The sequence below is a fragment of the Primulina eburnea genome, chromosome 13 (assembly GCF_022965805.1).
Source record: "Primulina eburnea isolate SZY01 chromosome 13, ASM2296580v1, whole genome shotgun sequence".
In the NCBI taxonomy this organism is placed as follows: Eukaryota; Viridiplantae; Streptophyta; class Magnoliopsida; order Lamiales; family Gesneriaceae; genus Primulina; species Primulina eburnea.
Window position 1 is genome coordinate 5,231,360 of NC_133113.1, and position 25,820 is coordinate 5,257,179.

General features: G+C 38.5%; 1 long non-coding RNA gene and 1 pseudogene across 1 annotated transcript; both read right to left on the reverse strand.

Annotated features, from left to right (window-relative positions):
* Positions 1–6,491: 6,491 nt before the first annotated feature.
* LOC140810915 (uncharacterized) lies at positions 6,492–14,309 on the reverse strand. The gene is made up of 2 exons (XR_012113350.1): positions 13,962–14,309; positions 6,492–6,717 (listed from the first exon to the last, which is right to left on the reverse strand). It is a non-coding gene; the product is annotated as an uncharacterized lncRNA (long non-coding RNA).
* A 2,891-nt stretch (positions 14,310–17,200) lies between these two features.
* Positions 17,201–18,127, reverse strand: LOC140810225 (TOM1-like protein 3; annotated as a pseudogene).
* Positions 18,128–25,820: the final 7,693 nt, after the last annotated feature.

The following is a 25,820-nucleotide window of genomic DNA, read 5'->3' on the forward strand; positions in this document are numbered from 1 at the left end:
TAACTCCTCGATTGCTTTCTTGAATTAGTTGGCTTGAAAGGTTCTTTCTTACGTGAGAGTTCCTTATAATGATTTGATTCAAACTATTTTGGCCCACTTCCCTTTTTTTGTTAATACCATAGAGGGATTTAAGAATTTGAAGCACTTCAGCTAGCTAAGAACTTATTCCATCCATTTTTCAGGTAAGCTGAGAGTTCACCTCGTCAATCTTGGAGTTTAACTTAAAATTATTGACTTTAATTTTTCCACCAAGATTAGTGTTGGTAGTAGCTTGTGCTTTCTTGATGTATTCCACTTGCGTGAAAAGGCCGAGCACATGCTTAGACACAATAGAAAAATCCTTGAGCATTTTATGTCTGAAATTCTCGACATTATATGAAGTGATCACTTCACTTCGTTTCAAGACTGTCAAAATGGATGTAATCGAAATTCAAGTTGGCGTTGATTCTAATGTGATATTATGAGTGTTTGCACAATATTTGAGATTTGCGGGCATGCCAGGTGCAAAGTTGCACCGATTTGTGTGAAAATGATAAAACCTAACTTCTAAAAACAAGCGAAAGCGAATCCTAAATTTGATCGTCAGTTCTAATATCCTAAAACAACTATAACGCCAAAATGAAGAAAACTATAGGAATTTGAGGAATAAATCCCTGACATTGTTTATATTTTCAATAAATTGTATGAATTTACAAGACATAGAAATATAAAATATAAAGCTGTTGAAATCTAAAACGATAGAATGCTAGAAATTATACTGGAACGCCTAAAAACTAGTTCTTGAAGATTGAATTTTTAGCATAGAGTATTTTGCAGATTTGTCTGTGTAGAGAGTTGTGTGTCTTTTTCGTGCTTGCCGATGTCTTTTTCTTCCCAGCGCCTGTGTGCCGTTCCTTTCCACTCCCCCATGATCTCCTCTATCTGCTCCACTAACTCCTCCTGTTTGCACGTCTTTTAACTTAATCAAACTAATTTAAATTATTGATGGGCTCATTATTATTATTTTTTCTTGGACTTGGACTTGGACTTGGGCTTGTTTATTTTGGGCCTAATTAAAATACTACTCCAACAAATGCCCTCCGCAAGCATTGGCCCATGGGCCAAAATGCTTGTATATAAAGCCTATTTTTATTTTGTTTGATGGCGCATTTTGATTTTGTGATTTGGGTCATCCTTGTACGGGCCGATTAGCCCATATGCTCCCCAAATAATTTGAATCTACCGCTTATTTTACTCTCTTGAACTCCCTGGGCCTCCCAGGATGCCGCTGTGATTCAAGTTCCGCCTTCTCTCTCTCTGTTTTTTTTTTTTGTTTTTTCCTTAAGAAAATCCCATCTCCTTTCTAACCTACTACGGATCGTTATTTTACACAGCAGAGTCTCTCTACATCAGACGCCGTCAATGTCATGTCCCCTCAAGCCAAGTTTTCTGTTCCCAACCATGTTGCTGCTGTTTTCGGATCTTTTGCGGGAGTTCAATCGAACCTTATTTGACAGGAATGGTTGCATTTCCCAGCTTCAGCCGACCCGTGACTGCATCGGCCTTTGTGGAATCTCTGGCTCAACCGACCTCATACGCAAATTCTTTGCCTTTTATTGATATTGGTAATCTTCTTCCTTTTATTGATATTGCCACTGAAACAACAGGTTTTCCGTGGGCAACATGATGTGAATCTTTGTACGAATAAATAGCAAACACGATTAAAATCGAATCGCGCCCTCAATTTAATAACGAACAAAGAATCGTTGTTGTCCCGATCTTTTGGATCAAGTTTGAATGTGTGATATTCACCTCTAAATTATAAAAACTTAGCAACAAATATTCACGATAAACAATTGAGAAACAAGACGAACCTTCAAAGAACACGTCCTTGACAATCCGTATGAAATCAATCGACAAACGCCACAAAGTTAAAAACTTTGATAAGTTTGATTTTTGAAGAACAAAGCAAAAGCCTTGAAAGTTGAGAGAAAAATCTCAAAGTTTGATAAACTATCAATGAATAATGTCTACTGTGTCAAAAAATTTGTCCAATATTGTTTACATATCAAGTAGATCTCAAAATCTAGTTACCTAAACAATTAAAACTCTAAATTAGGTAATTAAAATATTTCTCGATAGGACTCGCGCTCGGGCGGTAGAATATGACCGCTCGAGCGCCGAGGGTTCTGTACTACTCGCGCTCGGGCTGTAGAATGTGACCGCTTGGGCGCGAGGCATTCTGGAATTTTTCTCCTCGGACAGTAAGTGTGGCGCTCGGGCGGTAATCTTTGGCCGCTCGGGCGCCGAAGATTCTGGATTCCTCTTCTTTCATCACTTGGATAATATTCCTTTGGCTTCCAAACTTACTCCCCTGCATCACGAACCTTTCAGCTCTTTGCACCTCGCTTGTAAGTCCTTCATCCTTGCTCATAAATACCAGCAATGCTTCCTTGAATCTTTTCAGTCGTCCCCTCGTGATTGGTCCTTCTGGCAACTCTAAGGGATCCCATGCTTTCCTTGGGGCTTGCACATCTGTGTTCGCATCATCCTCCCTTTCTTGAGAAGGATTTGTCCTCAAATCTAGTTCGTCACCTACATCAAACAACAACAAGTCACTAACATTAAAAGTAGAACTGACGTTGTACTCACCTGGCAAATCAAGTTTGTAGGCATTGTCATTGATCCTTTCAAGGACTTGAAATGGTCCATCGCCCTAGGTAATAGCTTTGAACGTCTCTTCTCGGGGAACCTTTCCTTCCTGAAGTGTAGCCACATCCAATCTCCCTTCTCAAATATCACCTTCTTCTTCCCTTTTTGGCTTGCTTGGCATTTTGCTCATTTCTTTTCTCAATGTTGGCCTTGACCATTTCATGCAATCCCCTAACAAATTCAGCTTTCTTCTTGCCATCCATATTTAACCTTTCACTCACAGGTAAAGACATCAAATCCAACGGAGTCAAAGGATTAAAACCATAAACAGTTTCAAATGGCGAATAAGTTGTAGTAGAATGCACGCCACAATTGTAAGCAAATTCAACAAATGGTAAACAATCCTCCCGAGTTTTTAAGTTCTTTTTAAGTATTGCACACAAAAGTGTTCCTAAAGTTCTATTAACAACTTCAGTTTGTCCATCCGTTTGAGGATGACACGTAGTAGAGAACAACACTTTTGTGCCAAGTTTAGCCTATAAAGTTTTTCAGAAGTAACTCAGAAACTTAACATCACGGTCAGAAACAATAGTCTTAGGCATGCCATGCAACCTAATGACTTCTCTAAAGAACAAATCCGTGATGTGAGATGCATCATCAGTTTTGTGACAAGCAATGAAAGTGCCATCTTAGAAAATCTATCAACAACAACAAATATCGCATCCCTCCCCTTCTTAGTCCTAGGCAATCCCAAAACAAAGTCCATAGATATGTCAATCCAAGGTTCACTAGGGACAGAAAGTGGTGTATACAATCCATGTGGTTGTGTCATAGACTTAGCTTGCCTACAAGTTATGCACTTATCACAAACTCTTTCAAAATCACGCTTCATATATGACCAATAAAAATGTTCATGCAATGCACTTAAAGTTTTCGCCACACCAAAGTGTCCCATCAAACCACCCCCATGTGCCTCCCTAACAATTAGTTCACGAATGGATGATTTAGGGATGCGTAACCTATCTTCTCTAAACAAGAAACCATGATGTAAATAAAATTTGTTATAGTGGACCATGCATACATGTTTCAAATATACTCTTAAACTCCTTTCATACAAGTCTTTCACAAGCTCATACCCCAAAATTTTAGACTCCAAGGTAGAGATTAGTACGTACCTCCGTGATAGTGCGTCGGCCACTACATTTTCCTTACCTTGTTTGTACTTGATGATGTAGGGGAATGTTTCAATGAATGCCACCCACTTGGCATGCCGCTTGTTCAACTTCTGCTGACTCTTAATATGCTTTAGAGATTCATGATCTGTATGGATCACAAATTCCTTAGGCCTCAAGTAGTGCTGCCACGTCTCTAGAGTCCTCACGAGTGCGTAGAACTCCTTGTCGTACGTGGGATAGTTCAGCGCCGCTCCATTGAGCTTCTCACTAAAGTACGCCACCGGCCGCCCTCCTTGCATCAACACTCCACCAATACCTACACCTGAAGCATCACATTCAATTTCAAAGGTATTAGTGAAATCATGTAAAACAAGTAAATGTGCATTAAATAATTTTTGCTTAATAACATTAAAAGACTTCTCTTGCTCCTCGCCCCATTGAAATGGAACGTTCTTCTTGATTACCGCTGTCATTGGTGCTGCCAATGTGCTAAAATCCTTTACAAACCTCCTATAAAAGCTTGCAAGGCCATGAAAACTTCGGACTTGACCAACAGTAGTAGGCGTTGGCCAATCTCGAATAGCACTTACCTTGTCTTCATCAACATGTATTCCCTGCGAGCTTACCACAAAACCAAGAAAGACAAGTTTGCTTGTACAAAAATCACATTTCTTTAAGTTAGCATATAAATTTTCAGCCCTTAGTGTGATTAACACAAGTCTCAAGTGACTAACATGCTCATCCAAGTTTTTGCTATAAACTAGGCTATCATCAAAGTAAACAACAACAAATTTTCCTATGTATGCATGCAAAACATGGTTCATTAACCTCATAAAGGTGCTAGGAGCGTTAGTTAAGCCAAATGGCATGACCATCCACTCATATAACCCATATTTGGTTTTAAATGCAGTTTTCCACTAATCACCTTCCCTCATCCTAATTTGGTGATAACCACTATTCAAATCAATCTTGCTAAAGATACAAGCACCATGCAATTCATCTAACATATCATCTAGTCTAGGTATGGGATGCCTATACTTAATGGTTATGTTATTGATTGCTCTACAGTCTACACACATACGCCATGAGCCATCCTTCTTAGGAACTAATAAAACAGGTACAACACAAGGTGACATGGACTAACGCACAAACTGATATGAATCTTGATACGAATAAATAGCAAACACGATTAAAAATAAATCGCACCCTCTATTCAATTACGATAATAAGATTCGTGTGTTTTTCCCGATCTTTTGAATCAAGTATGGTTGTGTTATTCACCTCTAAACTACGAACAGTCTAGCAACAAATAAACACGGAATAACAATCGAAAATTAGAACGAACCTTCGAAGAACGATGTCTACGACAATCCGCACAAGAACGATCGACAAACGCCACAAAGTTAGAAACTTTGATAAGTTTGATTTGATTTAACAAAGCTAAAGCCTTGAAAAGTTGAGAGAAAATTCTCACAAGTTTGATAAAACTCAAAATAATATGTGTATTGTGTGTTCAAAATTCGTCCATTATGTTTACATATCAAAAGGATTACTAGAATCTAGTTTCCTAACAAAGCAAAACTCTAAAGAAGGAAATAAAATCGCGTAGAAAACACTAGACACGGACCCCGTGCAGACCTCCGTGTCCGGGTCCGTGTACATACTGTAAATAATCTTCAGTCGAGAACAAGGGACACGGACCTCGTGCTCACCTCCGTGTACGGGTCCGTGTAGGCACTGTCTTCGCCAAATACATAGGGCACGGACCCCGTGCCTGGGTCCGTCTTCAGGTCCGTGCAGGCACTGGAAAAGCTCATCTCAGGTTGTAAAGGACACGGACCTCGTGTGTAGGTCCGTGTGCAGGTCCGTCCAGACTCGGTTAGCTCCCCCAATGCTTGAATGACATTCCGTTGGCCTCCAAGCGCACTCCCATGCACCACGACCCCTTCCGGCTTGCTCATGACTCCTAGTAATGCCTCCTTGAATCTCTTTAGTCGACCCCTCGTGATTGGTCCCTCCGGCAACTGCAAAGGATCCCATGCTTTCCTTGGGACGTTCCTTGGGACGTCCACGTTCGCATCACAAACCCTCTATCTAACAACTCACTTACTTGCCGTTGAAGCTCCTTGGTCTCCTCCGGATTGCTCCTATAAGCTGGACGATTCGGCAATGCACTTCCGGGCATCAAGTCAATTTGGTGCTCAATCCCCCTCAATGGTGGTAGCCCTTGAGGTAGCTCCTCCGGAAATAGATCATCAAATTCCTACAAAAGTGAAACAACAATGCTCGGAAGGGATCCGGCTATATCACTTGTGTCAAAGAGGATCTCTTTATAAAGAATCAACACAAGTGGTTCATGTGTGTACAACAATTGTTTCAACTCACCTTTTTGGGCCATATATGATTTCTTTTTGGCCTCTTTCCTCTCATTTTCTTTTCTCTCATTTTCTTTTCTCTCTTTTTTCTTGTCTATGGCTATCTCACTCTTTTTATCTCTCTTTTTTTCAGCCATCTCATTTTTATTTTCAAAGGCCACCTCACTTTTTAGTTCACTCTTTTTTTCGGCCTCATCTCTTTTCTTTTTTTTCAATTGGTCCTCCAACACTTGCTTTGGGGACAATGGAAGTAATACAATGGATTCTTTCTTCAATACAAATGAGTACTTATTCTTGAAACCATCATGAGCAAGGTTATAAAATTCGCTAGGCGTTAGTCGGGCGACAGTCCAGCGCCTAGCGCCTAGGCCGCCTAGGCGGGGCCTAGGCGCCGCTAATCGGATTCTACGATATTAAAATATAATAAATCACATACTAGAACTTCAATACAATAACATCAAATTTAAAATACGTTCAAAATATTCCCAACATAGTCTAATGTGTCATATCAATAAAATAAGAAATAATTCAGATTTCTTCCAAAATTCACAATAAAATAGTCTAATGTGTCATCACAAATTTACTCCACTTCTTCTTCTCCGAAATTTTCAACAACTTGTTCATCATCGGACACAAAATCATTATCATCATTGTGATCATCATCTTCTTCTTCAGATTCAAAATCATCCTCATGAAGTTCTCTAACTCTAGAGCTTCTTCGGGGTTGTAGATTTTCATTTGCCCCAGTTGCTTCATCAACTAATTGCCAAGTGAGCCCCGAACCTGGTTCAACTTCATTTTCTTCCTCACCATCCACAATCCAACCTTGTGCATTTGAAGCATCTTTTTCAAGAAGGACGTCGACGTTCCTTTCTTTCTCTCTTTTTTGCTTGTTAAACAATCTAGCATTAAATTGGACAAATACTAGATTGTTCAACCTACTGACATCCAACCTATTTCTTTTCTTTGTATGAATCTGAAAAAAAAACAGAGAAAGTAATTAGTATAGTTAGGAATATGAACATACACTTTAAAAATTATTAATAATTTATTTCAATTAAAGTTTAAACTTACTCCTTCAAATGCACTCCAATTTCTTTCACACCCAGATGAACTTGTAGTTAATGAAAGAATCCTCAATGCCACTCTTAGCAAGTTGGGTGTTTGAGCATCGTAGGTACTCCACCATGTACATGGATCAAATGTATCGTCATTTTTTTCACATGCTTTTGCAGCCAATGCTTTCCCAAATAACCCAGACTTATCTCTATATTTTGCAAATTCATTGTTAATAATTGTATCTTGCATCAAACTCATCGGCATGCAAAACTTCCATGCATTCAAAAATCCCTGCCGCGACCTCTCCATAAAGAGCAATAGAACTATCTTTGTAGTAGAAGTAGGGATTCAACAAAAAGGCCGTGGTATGCAATGATGTATCCAGTCTATCCTTCATTTTTTACTCAATAATCACTATGATAGGTTGATAATTTGATTCGACATTGTTCAAGGCCACCTTGATATCTTCTTTAGCTCGAAGAAGCTCCCCATATAGAAACCCCATGGATGGCTTTCTATCTCCGTCAACCAATCGCAGAACTCTTACCAAAGGAGCAAATATTTTCAAACAAAGTGACACACCATTCCAAAAACTCATGCTCATCACAGTGGAGTAAGCCAATTTCCCTTTGTTTGTCTTTGACCATTTACAGTTCTCCCACATATCACTTGTAAACATGGCCCTTAAACTAGATTTTTTCTCAATCAAACTTTGCAATGTGAGGAAGTTTGATGCAAACCTGGTAACTCCTGGCCGGACTACGTCTCTTTTCTTTGTAAAACTTCTCATCAATGACAAAGTCTTATGGTGAGCATAAATGAAAATTGTAAAAGACTTGGCTTGGTCGATAATCTTTTTAAATCTTGGAAGCTTGCCAATACTTTCAAGCATTAGATTAACAGTATGAGTTGCACATGAACTCCAAAATATCCCTGGCCGCTTTTCTTTCATCAATTTAGCCGCAACCATATTGTTGGTGGCATTGTCTGTTACTGTAACGTCCCAGATTCGACGACTATCCTCACTGTATCAAGACGGGTCTTTCCAGCGTGCTTATGTCCTCACTCACACGCACCCTGGGAAACTTCCCAGGAGGTCACCCATCCCAAAATTGCCCCAAGTCAAGCACGCTTAACTTTGGAGTTCTTATGTGATGGGCTACCGAAAAGAAGATGCACCTTCGTGATATGAGAAGTACAAATCAAACCTTTTAAGCCCTCTTCAACTGTACAGTCCATTACATTGAACAGTCTCGGAATCCCTCTCATTCCCGTGTGGGTAGGTTCATTCATGTTCCCTCCACCTAGAAGCCTGCCAGGAGCCGCTCATTGTCCGTGAAACTGATGGCACCGGCGATCACCCCCGCCCTCTTCGGCCCCGGGCCTCACATGCCCACCAGCTTCTGCTTGGTTCGTCCCCGAACCACACCGTACTAAGAGAGGTCGGCTCTGATACCAACTGTAACGCCCCAGATTCGACGACTATCCTCACTGTATCAAGACGAGTCTTTCCAGCGTGCTTATGTCCTCACTCACACGCACCCTGGGAAACTTCCCAGGAGGTCACCCATCCCAAAATTGCCCCAAGTCAAGCACGCTTAACTTTGGAGTTCTTATGTGATGGGCTACAGAAAAGAAGATGCACCTTCGTGATATGAGTAGTACAAATCAAACCTTTTAAGCCCTCTTCAGCTGTACAGTCCATTACATTGAACAGTCTCGGAATCCCTCTCATTCTCGTGTGGGTAGGTTCATTCATGTTCCCTCCACCTAGAAGCCTGCCAGGAGCCGCTCATTGTCCGTGCAACTGATGGCACCGGCGATCAACCCCCGCCCTCTTCGGCCCCGGGCCTCACATGACTGTAAAGGCCCGTATTTCGTATTCATAATTTTGCGGAGTTATTAAAATTTTTTCTAAATAAATAACTTGCCCGATTTATAAAATAAACATGTAAATAGGTTTAACTTTAAAATAACAGCGGAAGTCAACAATGTATTTCAAACAGCAATTTAAAAATAATCCAACATGTTAAAATTAAGTTTGAATGATAAAAGGTGCATAAACTAAATCATGAGGTCCTCGGGTCTACTACTGCTGTCCCAAGATCGCTCACTGGTCTCCGCCCGCAGTCTCGGCCTCATCAATACCTACAACAATCAAGTCTAGTGAGTCTAAAGACTCAACATGTATATATCGTGAATAACAAGTCAATATATCATAAAATCACATGCATCCTAAAAATAAAGTATCGTAGAGCGTACGGTGAAAATCGTATCATGAATAATTATAAATACGTGCATATCTGAAAATTCATACGTAAAAACTTTGCTCAATAGAGCTCTGTCATAACATATCATAATTTTTCTGGTAGAGATAATGTTTCTAAGCAAGTGGCCCATAACATAGCGTAAGCGCCTGATCAGACTAAACCACAGTATACTTGGCGGTAGAGATCAATCACAGCCCTTGGACTGGATGTTCGTACCCATACATAATCATAAACCGGTCGTAAGTCACCGGGCGGAGAGGTCCTCGGTTGCGCCTACCGACTTCCAAACCCATAAGCATAAGGTGGCCACAAGACATATAGCATATATCTCAAAAATAAACATTTTATATTTTTATGAACGTAATATAATTATAAATTTATTTTACCGGATGAGTTGGATCGTTCCCAGGCTTGCTGCGACTTACTACTAATATGTGACACATGCAATAAATCTTAACTTGACAAAAACTTAACAATAGAACCAAAAACGAGACGACTCGGACCAACAACTTGATTTTTAACCATAGCTTCGTACCAACCCGAACCAACATTAAACCGACGTTTAACCATGATTAAAATACCCCAAACATACTGAAAAACATGCATCATAACTGTAAAATACTAAAATAGGTGAAAGGAATCCAAAAACATAAAACACTCCTTCGAGAGTCATTTTGGCACCTTTCACCGTAAATTCCCGTACGACCTCTAAACTCGACCAAATCACGAACGGCCAAAAACATGACTTTCCTAACTCATTAAGGTAGTGTACAGTCCAAGGCCATGGGCTAAAAGCCAAACAAGAACTCAAACAAGCACCAAAACCGAAGATCAAAGCTGCTGGAAAAGTGCAGCAGTAGCAGTTTACTTGTTTGTGGTGAAAATCCTGAAATAAATGACTATGGGCTTGAACCACCGCCCAAGGACTCTTACCAACATCCTAAGGCATGGCTTGGACCATGGCTAAGGGCTAAAAGCCAACCACAAACCAAGCCATTACCTAAGACAACCGAAGGTATCAACCGAGTGCACCAAATCTGTGCAATGAAATGTATTGGGTTGTGTTACTGTCGTGGGTCATTCCATTGGCTATTTCATCAACCACAGCTTGATCTAGACATGATGAAGTGTTGTATGAACCATGGCTACAGGCTAGGAGCCAACCATAATCCCCACAACATCCAAAAACCGAAAGGGGATATACACAGAATTTGAAGAAACCGAAATGCATTTGTGTTGTTGTTGTGAAATTCTGAAGGATCCGTGTACCAAGCTTGGAAAGGACACCTTGGTCATGTCCTAGACATGTTAAGGGAGGGTTCTAACCATGGCTACAGTCCCTAGGACAACCAAGATTCGAATACTCCCCTTAACAACCCAAGAACCAAAAATGAAGCTCAAATCTGTAGTTTTGAAAAAGTTGCTGTCATTCCTTTATTTGTGAGTGTGTGGATGCAACCCAATGGACCAATAACACCATAACACCTTCTAATTCATGCCTAACAACAGACTTGGTTGCCTGGAAACGAAACACCCCCGAAACCAACAAGATTACAGCAACCATGAAGCACAATCCAAATGCCTAGGTGCTGTACAGATTTTTCAAAAGTGTTGCTGTCAAAAAATGGTTTTGTCACTTGATTTATGAACATATACTGATTTAAAATAGATAATATAACTTGATTGTAGAGCAAAGGAATAATATATACATGCCTGGAATTTGTTTTGACACAAAACAAATCAAAACGACACTACGACGCGACGGAACCGAGTTGGATTTCTCCTCTTGTTCTCCTACTGATTTGCTGCTATTCTCACGACTTAGGCTGCTGTTCTTACTGATGTTTTCGAGCATATGGGTGTATATGATGTTAGGGGTGAAGGTGTATGATAAAGGAGGTGTTAAAGGGGCTATAATACACATTAAGTTGGGGGTTACAAGTCAAGGAGGTGAATGATTATCAAATTGTTTCTTCCTCTCCTTGAGTTGGCCGATTCTTTTCTTCAACCTGCTGTATGTTTTCATTTAATTACCAGGTAATAAGTTGAGGAGAAATGATGTGTATCATAGTATTTGAATTACTATTAATTAGTGATTTAACTATGAGGAATTAAATCCACCTTAAGGGTCATTGAGGATGGTTTGAATGGTTTACTACATCTTTGAATTGTATTGACCAAACTCCAACTTATTTTGAATGGTATTTTATGGTTTAAATTTGTATTTTAATTGTTTAAGATTTCAAACCCCCGTTATATATATTTTAATACATTAACCAATTAATTTAGTTTAGAATTTTGCTTAGAATCTTGCATGGCATTCATGACCTCAATTTTTAAATATTCCAATGCTATGCTTAATTTCTTGAATATGTTATACCTAGATTTACTTATCCCTACTTGCTTACTTATTTAATTTAAACTTTAATTAAATATTGAATCTAAGAGAACTTATTTAATTACTTAGCTCCAATTAATTTATTAAATCCCAAAGACATTTTTTTTTTCTTTAAATTAAATTATTCTTTGACTTAAATTAAATTTAGGGATATTTTTCTTATTATTAATCTTATTATTAATCTTATCTCAAATCTCCAAACTCCGGTCCGACCTCGCGTATTAATCTTGAAAAAAATAAAACTAAACATCTACCTTTAAAATAAATAATCATGACTTAAAATTTATTAAAATAATTCAAACACTTCATACTTATATAAAATATTCATTTTTAATTTAAATAGTAGCAATTATGCATGGTTTATACGAAATCTGATTTTCGGGTCGTTGCAGTTACAATCTGAACAACATTATGAGCTCCTACTTGTTCAACACACTTGTCAACATACTCAAAAATAAGTCCAGCTGTATGTGCCTCGTCTGAAGACTCCTTAGACTCTAAAAATACTGTACCCTCCTTGCAATTAACACACAAATTTAATATGCTTCTTCTTTTTCTATCACTCCATGCATATGTCATAATCGAGCACCCATTCTTCGCCCATTCTTCTTCGTGCTTCTTCAACAATTGCTTTGTTCTTTCAACTTTAGCTTTCAAAATTGGCTCTCTAAGTTGATATTGAGTTGGAGGCTTGAACCCTGGCCCAAATTGACCCCTTGCCTCCATTAGTTGCTTGAAACTATCATTATCAAGAGCATTGAATGAGATTCCATTTTCATAAGCCCATCTCCCAACATATTGTTGAACTTGTTGAGTTCTCTCTTTGAAAAGAGCCTCATTTATATTTTTTGACGAAGCACTTTACTCCCACTTGAACTTACATTTTCTGGAGCAATCATCGATGCATATCTATCCATGGGACCAAGTAGATGAGGCTTTTTAATTCCATCTATCCCTTCAATTTCAGCATCTTCTTCTTCGTCTAGAGAAATATTCACCTCCGCTCTACAACTTTTTTCTTCCAGTATTTTGTTTTTCTTTTTGTTCTTCCCTTCTAAAATAGCCTGTTTGCACTTATTACGATCTTCTTGAGATGCGATTCGACACCCAGATACATTTTCAGGTATATTTCCTATGTGCTCCTTGATTCTATACACTCCAACAGACATAATTTTTCCACACAACTTACATTTAACTTTGTCGAGGTTCTTAGGATTAATCATCATACCAAACTCCCATCCAATGTCATTCGACTTTCTTTTCAAAATCCCAGATTCAGGCTGAGTGGTGGATGCAGTCGACGATGGATTGCTTGCCATTGAGCAAGTAATGATATAGTCACAATAGACCTGAAAATTTAATGTGATAACAACAAACAAATGATAGTACCAAAAAGCTCAAAGTCACTCCATATATTTTGAAGCATGAAGAAAAATGACACTGAGCAAGTAATGATATAGTCACAGTAGATTTTTAAGTACATTTAGATACAAACATGAAACAACCATCATAAGATTACACTGGAAAATTAGTTTGTTAGAGTTGTCTTCATTTGCATACACCAACTCTAATTGCCACACTCAAGGTTATAAACCTACTGCTTCTACCATAGACCACCACACAATACGAGTCAACGCCTACTGCTTCTACCATAAACCTCTTGCAAGTTGCGCCAATAGCCATCCCAAACACCCACGTTCACAAAAGTTCTACTTTCATGAACCATATAATTATGCACACAAATCACAAGGGTCATAAAAAAAATACACAAACTGAAAATCAAGCCTCACTAATAGAAACCACACAACTTTCTGAACATTCTGTAAAAGCTCAATTTTTTACAGCAACATTAAAGTAACAGCAACACTAATACAAACTGCACAACTTTCTGAACATTCTGTAAAATCAAGTCTCACTAATAGTTTCTTCAACAATGGCCACCCATTAAAGTAAATAACAAACAGCATGCATGCCTAGTGGGAGAACGAGGAGTGCTTCTGGAACGGCCAATACAACAATACTTATTCCAAATAATTAAATGCACGGCCAATACCTTGAACGAGGAGTGCTTCTGGAATCTGGAACGAACACCTTGAACGAGTACTTCTGGAACGAGGAGTGCTTCTGCCTTCTGGAACGAGGAGCGCTTTTGGAAAATAACGTGAACAACAGCAGCCCAGAAAGACATCAGCATACCTAGTGGGCCAAAATTTTATTTTTTAAAATGGGCTTTTTAGCGGATCATTGAATTTTAAATTTTAAAGCCCAAATTTTTTTTTTAATTCAGGCCCACCTAGGCGCCCAGCCTCCGCCTAGGCGCACCCAGGCCCGCCTAGGCGCGCCCAAGCCCGCCTAGCGCCTGGGCTGGCCGCCGAGCACCTTATCGGTGTGGCCGGCCACCGCCTAGCGCCTAGGCCGAATTTTAGAACATTGATCATGAGTCACCTTCATATCGTATTGCCAAGGCCTACCCAACAATATATGACATGCATGCATGGGTACTACATCACACAAAACCTCATCCACATACTTCCCAATAGAAAAAGACACCAAGACTTGTTTGTTCACCTTCACCTCCGCACAATCATTCAACCATTGGAGTCTATATGGTTGAGTATGCTTTAGTGTAGGTAAACCCAATTTCTCTACCGTCTCACTACTAGCCACATTAGTACAACTTCCCTCATCTATGATAAGATTGCAAACCTTGCCATTCACAAAACATCTAGTATGGAACAAGTTTTCCCTTTGGTTAGTCTCCTCCTCCTTGACTTGGGCACTCATGATTCGCCTAGTCACTAGTATTTCACCTACAACCGCCTCATATCCCTCATCAGGATCCTCTAACGCAGGCATCTCATCATCATCATCAACCTCACTATTAGATTCATACTCACCATAATCATTTAAAATCATTACCCTTTTGTTAGGACATTCACTAGAAATATGACCCAACCCTTGACACCTAAAACATCTAACATCTCTAGATCGATTAGAAGGAGTTTCAGATTTACCTTGCACTCCTTGTTTAGGCGCCTCTTGTTTGGTCTCAAATTTGGGCTTGCTCACCACTTTATTCTCCTCACGCTTCACCACATTTTATTTCCAAGAAGATGATGAACCCCCAGTTTGATTGTTGCGGCCAACTCCACGTCTTTTGAGTTGTTGCTCCACCTTTATGGCCATTTGCACCATCTCATCTAGATCCAAGTAGTGTCGAAGCTCCACTTGATCTTGAATTTCCCTGTTCAAACCACATATAAATCGTGCCATGGTCGCCTCACTATCCTCTTCCATGTTTGTCCTAATCATGACTACTTCCATCTCCTTATAGTAGTCATCAACACTCTTCAACCCTTGCCTCAAAGTTTGTAGCCTCTTAAACATCTCCCTATAGTAGTGATTGGGCACAAACAGCTTCCTCATGACCCTCTTCATCTCATCCCAAGATTCAATGGGCCTCTCATTATACCTCCTTCTAGTGGTCACTAATTGATCCCACCAAATGAGAGCATAGTCTAGAAACTCCACCACTGCCAACCTAACTTTCTTTTGTTCGGAGTAGTGGTGACATTCAAACACAAACTCTACCCTCTTTTCCCATTCTAAATAGGCATCCGGGTCAGATTTCCCATTGAATGAAGGAATTCTCATCTTAATACTACCCATATTTCCATCATACCTATTCCCATCATATCTACCCCTTACGGCTTCTCTTTTACCTCTCCCAAATCCTCTACCTCTTCCATTCCTACCCCAATTCTCATTTTGACTCTCTTCGTCTCCTCCCAAATCATAATCTTCCTCTTCTACTCCTCTACCCATATTTTCAAGCTTAGACTTATCTCCACGAGTGCTAAATTCAATTTTATCCAACCTCTCATGTATGGTCTCCATTTCATTCCTCATCATCTTACTAAAATGCCCAAACAACGCCTCCATTTGAACCTTAGACAACCCCGGGTTCGAACTATCTCCTACCTCCCTCTCCATTTAATTTCAGTTTTGTACCTGCAAGAAAACGTTAGTAGAAAACAAGATATAATCCTCACCCAAAAGCTCACGGTCACTCCAAAGAAAGTCGCTCGTCACTCCTTTCTAATTTTTTTTTTTGCTCACAACAAATAATCACTGTTCACTCCAAAGAAATTTCACTCGCACAAAAGTATTTTCACTCAATTTCAAGAGTTCTCTCAAGGGCTTCAAGCTTTGTAATTTGAGTATATCAAACAATCAAGTTCAACTTGTGAACAAATTGTATATGACTCACAAAAAAGAATAGAACAAAATACTCAAAAAAATAATGGTGAATTTTCGGAATTTTTGTACTTTTTTTTTTTTTTTGCTAGGCTGAGTATTCTCAAAAATCCCAACAAAAATAATCACCAAAATTTCAAAAACTGACGAAGAACGATATACAAAAAATTTAGATCTGAAAAAAGAACGGAATGATAACAGATCTGATAATAGAACGAAATAATAACGTGATAAACTTACTTGATTTCAAGTAACCTAAGCTCTGATACCAAATGATGTGAATCTTTGTACGAATAAATAGCAAACACGATTAAAATCGAATCGAGTCCTCAATTTAATAACGAACAAAGAATCGTTGTTGTCCCGATCTTTTGAATCAAGTTTGAATGTGTGATATTCACCTCTAAATTATAAAAACTTAGCAACAAATATTCACGATAAACAATTGAGAAACAAGACGAACCTTCAAAGAACACGTCCTTGACAATCCGTATGAAATCAATCGACAAACGCCACAAAGTTAAAAACTTTGATAAGTTTGATTTTTGAAGAACAAAGCAAAAGCCTTGAAAGTTGAGAGAAAAATCTCAAAGTTTGATAAACTATCAATGAATAATGTCTATTGTGTCAAAAAATTCGTCCAATATTGGTTACATATCAAGTAGATCTCAAAATCTAGTTACCTAAACAATTAAAACTCTAAATTAAGAAATTAAAATATTTCTCGAAAGGACTCGCGCTCGGGCGGTAGAATGTGACCGCTCGGGCACGAGGCATTCTGGAATTTTTATCCTCGGACAGTAAGTGTGGCGCTCGGGCGGTAATCTTTGGCCGCTCAGGCGCCGAAGCTTTTGGATTCCTCTTCTTTCATCACTTGGATAATATTCCTTTGGCTTCCAAACTTACTCCCCTGCATCACGAACCCTTCAGCTCTTTGCACCTCTCTTTTAAGTCTTTCATCCTTGCTCATAAATCCCTGCAATGCTTCCTTGAATCTTTTCAGTCGTCCCCTCGTGATTGGTCCTTCTGGCAACTCTAAGGGATCCCATGCTTTACTTGGGGCTTGCACATCCGTGTTCGCATCACAACATCATTGTGAATACTAAGAACTCGCTGCGAATCATCGTTTAAGGCCTACCCTTTGCATATAAGATCCTTATCTGAGGTATTATTCACAAGAGCCATTTATTCACAAGAGCCATGAATAGTTTTTGGTACGAATGACACTGCTCAAACAAGGCAACAATAACCTCGTCCTTGATACCATGAGGATTTTTTGGATCCAGGGCACCCAGTATTTCCATTAGAACATCTGCGAGTCCCTTAACATTCAGAATTTCTGGCAAACTGAGTCCAGAAGCATCAGAATCGAGAGAGGCTTGAACAACAACTTCTTTATAAACAGTAGGATGAACTACTGGATGGGTTTGTGGCGGAGTGAACAATGGCACACTATTTTCCACTCGAGGTGGAAATTATAATCTAGTAAACTTCATTCATTTTAAGAAGAATAATAATGGGGAACCTTCCTCTAGGTCCCTCCAAAGCTTCCTGTCAAGTATCGATCAACACTAAAATCTTCTCCCTCACATTTAAATCGGGCTTTTTCTTTACAATTTTGATCATATCATGTAAAATATCCCATTCAACTATCTGCTGAAAAACGTTCTCCCTGCAATTTTTGCTAAGAGTATCTAGCACAAAGAGCGCAAGGAGCTGTATTTTAGGGCCTTTATCCCCCAACCTTTTCTTTAGTATCTTCAGTGCATCTTTCGCTTGACTGGGATCCATATTTATCATGTCACACAACTCTATGTTAATAGCCCAGTTTGGACCAATCAGCAAATCACTCGTGGCCCTCTCAGCAATTGAAACACCCCACTTAAATAAACATTTTAAATCTAAAAATAACCTGACATCAGCGGAAGCATTTATCGTAAAGAAAATATACTTTATATCCATTGTAACCATTTTCATAAAATACAAACCAAACAATACATAAATTCAATACATCATAAATCAAATACCCACAATACATATAATAAAATACATGATATTTTTAAAACTTTAAATGTTCAACTCACACCAATAAAACATTAACATAACCAAATAAAAGTTGTTCCATTTTCAATAGCTATATGACTTCTTCTCCTTGGACAATCTGCTTCAAATCTTTTTATTACCTGCATCACATGAAATAACTGGAATGAGATAAAACTCAGTAAGTAGAGAACTTTACATAACAAATACATATTTATATGGCTTGGCTTGAAATATCTCAATGGCAATAAACGTGAACAATACCATCTTCAATGAACAATAATGAAAGAATAATATAGATGGTATACCATAGCATGAATATGGAACAATAGCTCAATGATCTATAATCTGTGAATGTTATCTCTGTTAATATATATAAATATATATCGGACTGTGAGAGATAACCATGAAATGAAATGATAGTCTGTAACTTGTAATCTGTGACCTGTGAATATTATCTCTGTTGATATATATAAATATATATCGGACTGTGAGAGATAATCTATGTATAGCATCTATGTGATATATGAAAATATATACCAGGCTGTGAGAGACACTCTTCATGTGATTGGCCAATGACATGCATGAATTACTATCATTTCTTGGATTGGAACATATGAAATTCATTAGAACAATTCATCAAACACTTGATATGCACAAAGGATTGTAGCATATGAAATTCATTGGGACAATTCATCAAACACTTGATAAGCACAATAGTTTGCTAGCTTCTTTATCAATGAAATCAATGGAATTCTTGGATCTTTGAATATATAACAATGAATATGGCATAATATAACCATAAAAGAAGCTAGACATCAATAAACATGGCTTGGATACATATATATCATGTGAGCACAAGAAATAGCTTCTACTTACAACCCAATCAACACTTGGTTGCAAAGATGACCTCAAAAGAATCCCTACAACAATAAACACCATAAAAACTATGAATTAACATAATATATACTTAGATCCATGAAGTCAACGTATCCATCCAACCCAACAATTCTTCACAAAACCCATAAATAATTAAGATCTTACCTTGAAGCTAGCACCTAGACTAGGAGATGCTAAGGTTCCCTCAAAAATCCTTGAATTGATGAAGATTTGGTTGAGAGAATTTTTGTGAAGAAGATGAGAAGGAAACGTATGAGAGAGAAATGAGAAATGAAGGAATGAAGATATTTATCAATACCAAGCATAAAAATCAATTCCCAAGCTTAAAATCGCATTTTGGAACCACACTTTTCGTTTAAAAAAAATTGGGCAGCGCACCTGCGCTCGATTGGGCAGCGCTGCCCCACGCAGGCAGCGCAAAGGCAGCGCACCCGCGCTGCCTCTGGCAGCGCGGGTGCGCTGCTTGTTCGGCGCAGGCAGCGCCCCTGCGCTGCCTGTGGCAGCGCGGGTGCGCTGCTGCGCCGCACAGCAGCGCTACACGCTGCACCCTAGCTCTAATCCTCCGACACGAACTCCTAAAAACGCCTTTTCTTGACTTATTATCCAACCTTTTCTTATTCCACTCAATTATTATGAATTTTAACAACCAAACTCCTTCTAAAATCAAGCATAAAACCATCACCAAAACTTGTCCATTCCCATATTCATCAACAACTAGGCCCCTATAATTTCTCTAACCCATTGACAATAACATGAACTATAAACAACACTAAAACTTGACCATATCAATATATGAATATCCCATAACCATAAAACATGAAATCATTTATCATAGCACAATAAAAACTTGGGATATTACAATCTCCCCTCCTTATAAAAATTTCGTCCCCGAAATTACCTATTAACGAATAGATTAGAATAACGTTGCTTCATCTCCTCTTCAGGTTCCCACGTGGCCTCTTCAATCACTTGATTTCTCCAAAGAACCTTGACAATGCCAATTTCTTTGTTCCTTAACACCTTAACCTTACGATCAAGAATTTGAACCGGCTTTTCATCATAGCTTAGGTTAGGCAAAAGTTCCAATGACTCGTACCGAAGAACATGAGATGGATTAGCAATATACTTACGAAGCATGGATACATGAAATACATTATGAACTCGGTCCAAGTCCGGTGACAAAGCAAGACGATAGGCTCGCTCTCCAATCTTATTTAGAATTTCAAATGGTCCAATGTATCGAGGACTTAACTTACCTTTCTTGCCAAATCTCATAACTCCTTTGAGAGAAGCTATCTTGATAAAAACATGATCACCAACCTCGAATGCCAAAGGCCGTCTTCTAACATCGGCATAACTTTTCTGTCTAGATTGAGCTGTCTTCAATCTTTCTTGAATTAACGCCACAACATCTGCTGTTTGTTGAACCAACTCAGGGCCCAACATCTTTATTTCACCTACCTCTTCCCAATACAAAGGAGATCTACACTTTCTTCCATATAATGCTTCATAAGGTGCTAAGCCAATGGAAGACTGGTAACTATTATTATATGTGAATTCAACTAATGGCAACTTGGAATCCCAACTCCCAGGAAAATCAATTGTGCAAGCTCTTAACATATCCTCAAGAATTTGAATAACCCTTTCTGATTGCCCGTCGCTTTGAGGATGTTAGGCAGTACTAAAGGCTAACTTCGTGCCCAAAGCTCGATGTAAACTTTTCCAGAACTCTGATGTAAACCTCGGATCACGATCTGACACTATAGATACAGGTATACCATGAAGTCTCACAATTTCTTGAATATATACATCGGCATATTGATTCATAGAATATGTTGTCTTGACAGGAAGAAAATGCGATGATTTAGTCAATCGATCAACAATCACCCAAATAGAATTGAAACCTTTCTGAGTCCTTGGCAATCCAACCACAAAATCCATTGTGATGTGTTCCCATTTCCATTGCGGTATAGGCAAAGATTGCAATAATCCCGCCGGTCTTTGGTGTTCACTCTTAACCTGCTGACAGGTTAGACATTCAGAAACAAATACTGTAATGTCTTTCTTCATACCTGGCCACCAATAAAGACGTCGAAGATATTGGTACATCTTAGTACCACCAGGATGTACAGAGTATGGCGCCGTGTGATCTTCTATGAGTACCTCTCTTCGTATGTTATCACCAATAGGAACACATATTTTACCTCGAAAGGTAATCAAACCATCACGATTCACTCCAAATTCAGAAACTCCTGATAATTCTTTATTCCTTTTTAACTCCAATAACTGAACATCAGACTGTTGTTCCTTCAAAATTCGATCAAACAAAGTTGAGCGGAGAACTAATGTAGATAATCGAGCCACTGTCCCTGAAGATACCAAATTTATCTCATTTCTTTGCAAATCAAGCAACAAAAATTTAGAAATCATAGCATTTAATTCTGAACTTGACTTGCGACTCAAAGCATCTGCAACCACATTAGCTTTACCAGGATGATAGCTAATGGTGCAATCATAATCCTTGACAAGTTCTAACCATCTCCGCTGCCGCATATTCAATTCTTTTTGTGAAAACAAATAACTCAAACTTTTGTGATCTGTAAAAATTTCACATTTCTCACCATAAAGATAGTGTCGCCAAATCTTTAATGCAAACACCACAGCTGCTAACTCCAAATCATGAGTAGGATAATTTTTCTCGTAGTCCTTTAACTGACGAGAAGCATAAGCTATCACTTTCCCATGCTGCATCAGTACAGCACCTAACCCCAATTTTGAAGCATCTGAATAAACAACAAAATCTTCAGTACCACAAGGAAGTACCAACACAGGGGCAGAAGTCAACTTATCTTTCAACTCTTGAAATGCTTGTTGACATGCTATAGTCCACTCAAACTTGACTGACTTACGAGTTAAACTCGTCAATGGCAATGCTATCTTTAAGAAGTTCTCTATAAACCTTCGATAATATCCTGCTAAATCCAGAAAACTTCTCACATCTGAAGCTGTCTTTGGAATGGACCATTGTTGAATAGACTCAATCTTAGAAGAATCTACAGAAATTCCTTCCTTAGAAACAATATGGCCCAAAAATGCCACTTGTTCTAACCAAAATTCACATTTCTTGAACTTTGCATATAATTGTTTTTCCCTCAATAAGTTCAACACAATCCTCAAATGATCTCTATGAAGTTCTCGTGTCTTAGAATAAATCAAAATGTCATCAATAAAAACAATGACAAAGGTATCCAAATACGGTGCAAAGACACGATTCATTAAATCCATAAACACTGAAGGAGCATTGGTTAATCCAAAAGACATCACCAAAAATTCATAATGTCCATACCTCGTTCTAAAAGCAGTTTTTGATATATCCTCATTTCTCACCTTTAATTGATGATATCCAGACCGAAGATCAATTTTCGAGAATACTATTGCTCCTTGCAATTGATCAAAAAGATCATCAATCCTTGGCAAAGGATATTTATTCTTAATAGTTACCTTATTCAGTTCACGATAGTCAATACATAATCGCAATGATCCATCCTTCTTTTTCACAAATAACACTGGAGCTCCCCAAGGTGAGAAACTAGGACGGATAAAACCTTTATCTAATAGCTCCTGCAATTGATTCTTTAATTCTTTCATTTCAGTTGGAGCTAATCTGTAAGGAGCCTTAAAAATTGGAGCTGTACCTGGAATTAAATCAATAACAAACTCTACCTCTCGATCAGGTGGTAATCCAGGTACATCATCATCAAATACATCAGGATAATCCTGAACCACATCAATATCCTGTATCTGTATTTTACTTTCTTTTCTTGTATCCAAAACTGAAGCTAAATAACCAACACAACTCTTGTGCAACAATTTAGTAGCTTGAAGGCAAGAAATAATAGGGATACTTAATGAAGAGGTACCACCCACAAATAAATCCTTCTCATAATCATCTGCTAAAAATTTTACTGTTTTGCTAACACAGTCAATCACAGCACGATAAGCAGACAACCAATCCATACCCAATATCACATCAAATGCAACCATTGAAATTACAATTAAATCTGCATACAACAATCTTGATCCCATCAACACTGGACAAGCCTTAAATATACTATTTGTCCCAATTTCTTCTCCAGAAGGCAACACAATATTAAATTCAACAGGCACCACAGTAGGTTCAACAGATATAGTATGCATAAACTCCTTAGATATAAAAGAATGTGTTGCACCAGTATCAATTAAGGTAAGTGCTTCTTTCCCCAAAATGAAAATATTACCTGATATGACTGAAGCATCAGGATTTGCGCCCTCCTTTGTCATTGAAAAGATTCGACCTTGCACTTTTCCTTTTCCAAAAGAAAGAGGACAGTTATAAACTGTGTGTCCAACTTCCTTACATCTATAGCAACGACCGCTGCCAATTAAACATTCTCCTTTGTGTGACTTTCCACACTTCGCACACAATAATCGTTCATTATCTGTAGGAGGCATAGGAAATCTACTACGCTGATCCATCTTGCCTTTGCCTTTATAACCTCCTCCTCTAACATTCACACTTGAACCCTGACCCTGACCTCTAGCTTGAAAAACTTGTCTCCTCAACTGTCTATCCTTCTCTATCTCGTGCTCATCATGTTCAGCAAGTAAGGCTCTCTCCACAATTTCTTGATAATTCACCACTTTGGACATATGCACATCCCTTACAATTTCAGACTTCAAACCACGAATAAAGTGTTCACCTTTATCCTTGTCATTCTCAGCAATAAAAGGAACAAACACACAACCTTCTTCAAATTTCAGTAGGTACTCAGTAACAGACAAAGAAGCCTGTCTCAACTCCAGAAACTCTTTCACTTTCTTGGCCTAATTTCCTTTGAAAAATATTTGGCATGAAATAATTCCTTAAACTCGTTCCACACCAGTTCTTTAACATTAATAGTCACTTTGGTGGCTTCCCACCAAATACGAGCAGCCTTTAACAACATAAACACAGCACAACCAACTTTATCTTGATCAGAAAATTTCAAATAGTCAAAGATGGCTTCCAAAGCTTTGACCCATTCAAGAGCTAATAATGGATCAGGACCACCAATAAAATCAGGAGGATTCATCCTCCTGAAGCGATCATAAGCACCATTTTCAGAATTATTTGTCGCGCCTTGAATTCTTTCTTGTGCTTGACCTTGAATCGTAGTTTGCATAGTCAATAACTGTTGGATCTGATCACCATGAACTTTAGCTTGATCTTTCAATAACTTAGTAAATTCATCAACTACACGAGTAGTCTTATCTGAGGAAGTAGTACTATCATCCCCTTCAACATTCTTACGCTTGGTAGGCATTTCCTATATAGGTGCTCATGTTAACATGGATAGAATGAAAGAATACATCAATGGCAATGGAATAGAATCAAATGTCAATGTTAAAATCAATAGATGCAGGATTGAAAACATACCAGATTGTCCTAGGCAGAAGAAGTCATATATGGTCCAAAGAACATTGCTCTGATACCAATTGAAACACCCCACTTAAATAAACATTTTAAATCTAAAAATAACCTGACATCAGCGGAAGCATTTATCGTAAAGAAAATATACTTTATGTAATAGCCGATCGTTCATGTCTTTTATTATGAATTACGGTATTTTTATTGTGGTGGTTATGGATGTACATTATGATATGAATGGTAATGAATGTTATAGAATAGAATAGATAATGGATGGGTAGAATAGAAGGTTGAATTTGAGTTAAATAGGTAATGGAAGTGCTGAAACGGTATGAAACGGTGGCAGTAGTTGTGGTTTTTAGCATATTGTTTTGTATATTGATCCAATTGATGTGAGGCCACTTCCATTAGAAAGATAAGACATAAGGCTATAACTTTCATGTTTTGAGTTTTGTTCAAATCATTAGGGAAGGCGAGCCAAAAGCGACCCGAAGTGAGTTGTGCGTATCGTCGCTCCTACAATGACACATGTTGGGAGAAATGGCATAACATTTTAGTCCGACCTCCAAATGATCTGAAATTTGGATATGTTTAAGGAAAGACATAGAGCTAAAACTTTGTAGTTTACCACTTTTCCAAATTATGAACGGAAGAGGCGTTTCTGAGGCGATCTTTGCAGTGCATGTGCGCAGTGTGCTCGCCCTAGCGGGCAAAAGTGGCCGCCCTAGCGAGCCTTGTTCGGAAAAAATAGTTTTTGGCCGAGAGTTCCTCGCCCTAGCGGGAAAAAGTGTCCGTCCCAGCGGCCAGCATTTTTTTAAAAGCGTGTTTTGGAGTTTTAAGAGCTTTAATACAAGTGTTTGCTCTATTTTCTCTCATTTCTCTCCACTCATCTCGGTTCTTCACTCCAAGGGAGAGCTAGGGTTCTTATTTCCTTCATTTGTTCCTTTGATTCAAGCTTGTGGTTGGTGATTTGTGTTGAGAGCAAGGTTATTGTTGGTTCAAGGAAGCTAAGGTAAGCTTTTGGTGTTGGGAGAGATCATGGGTTTGTTGTTGGTGTTGGTGTTGGTTTTATGGATCAATTGATATGGGTTTATGATTATTGAGATGTTAATGGTTCAATATATGGTTATTGTTGTAGGAATTCCTCAAGGACTTGACAAGCATTTGTGTATTGGGTTGTAAATAGACTTTTCCTTTGAATGCATCTTATGAACTATGTATATGATAAATAGTGTTTCAAATGATGTTAGCTATATGACTTCTTCTCCT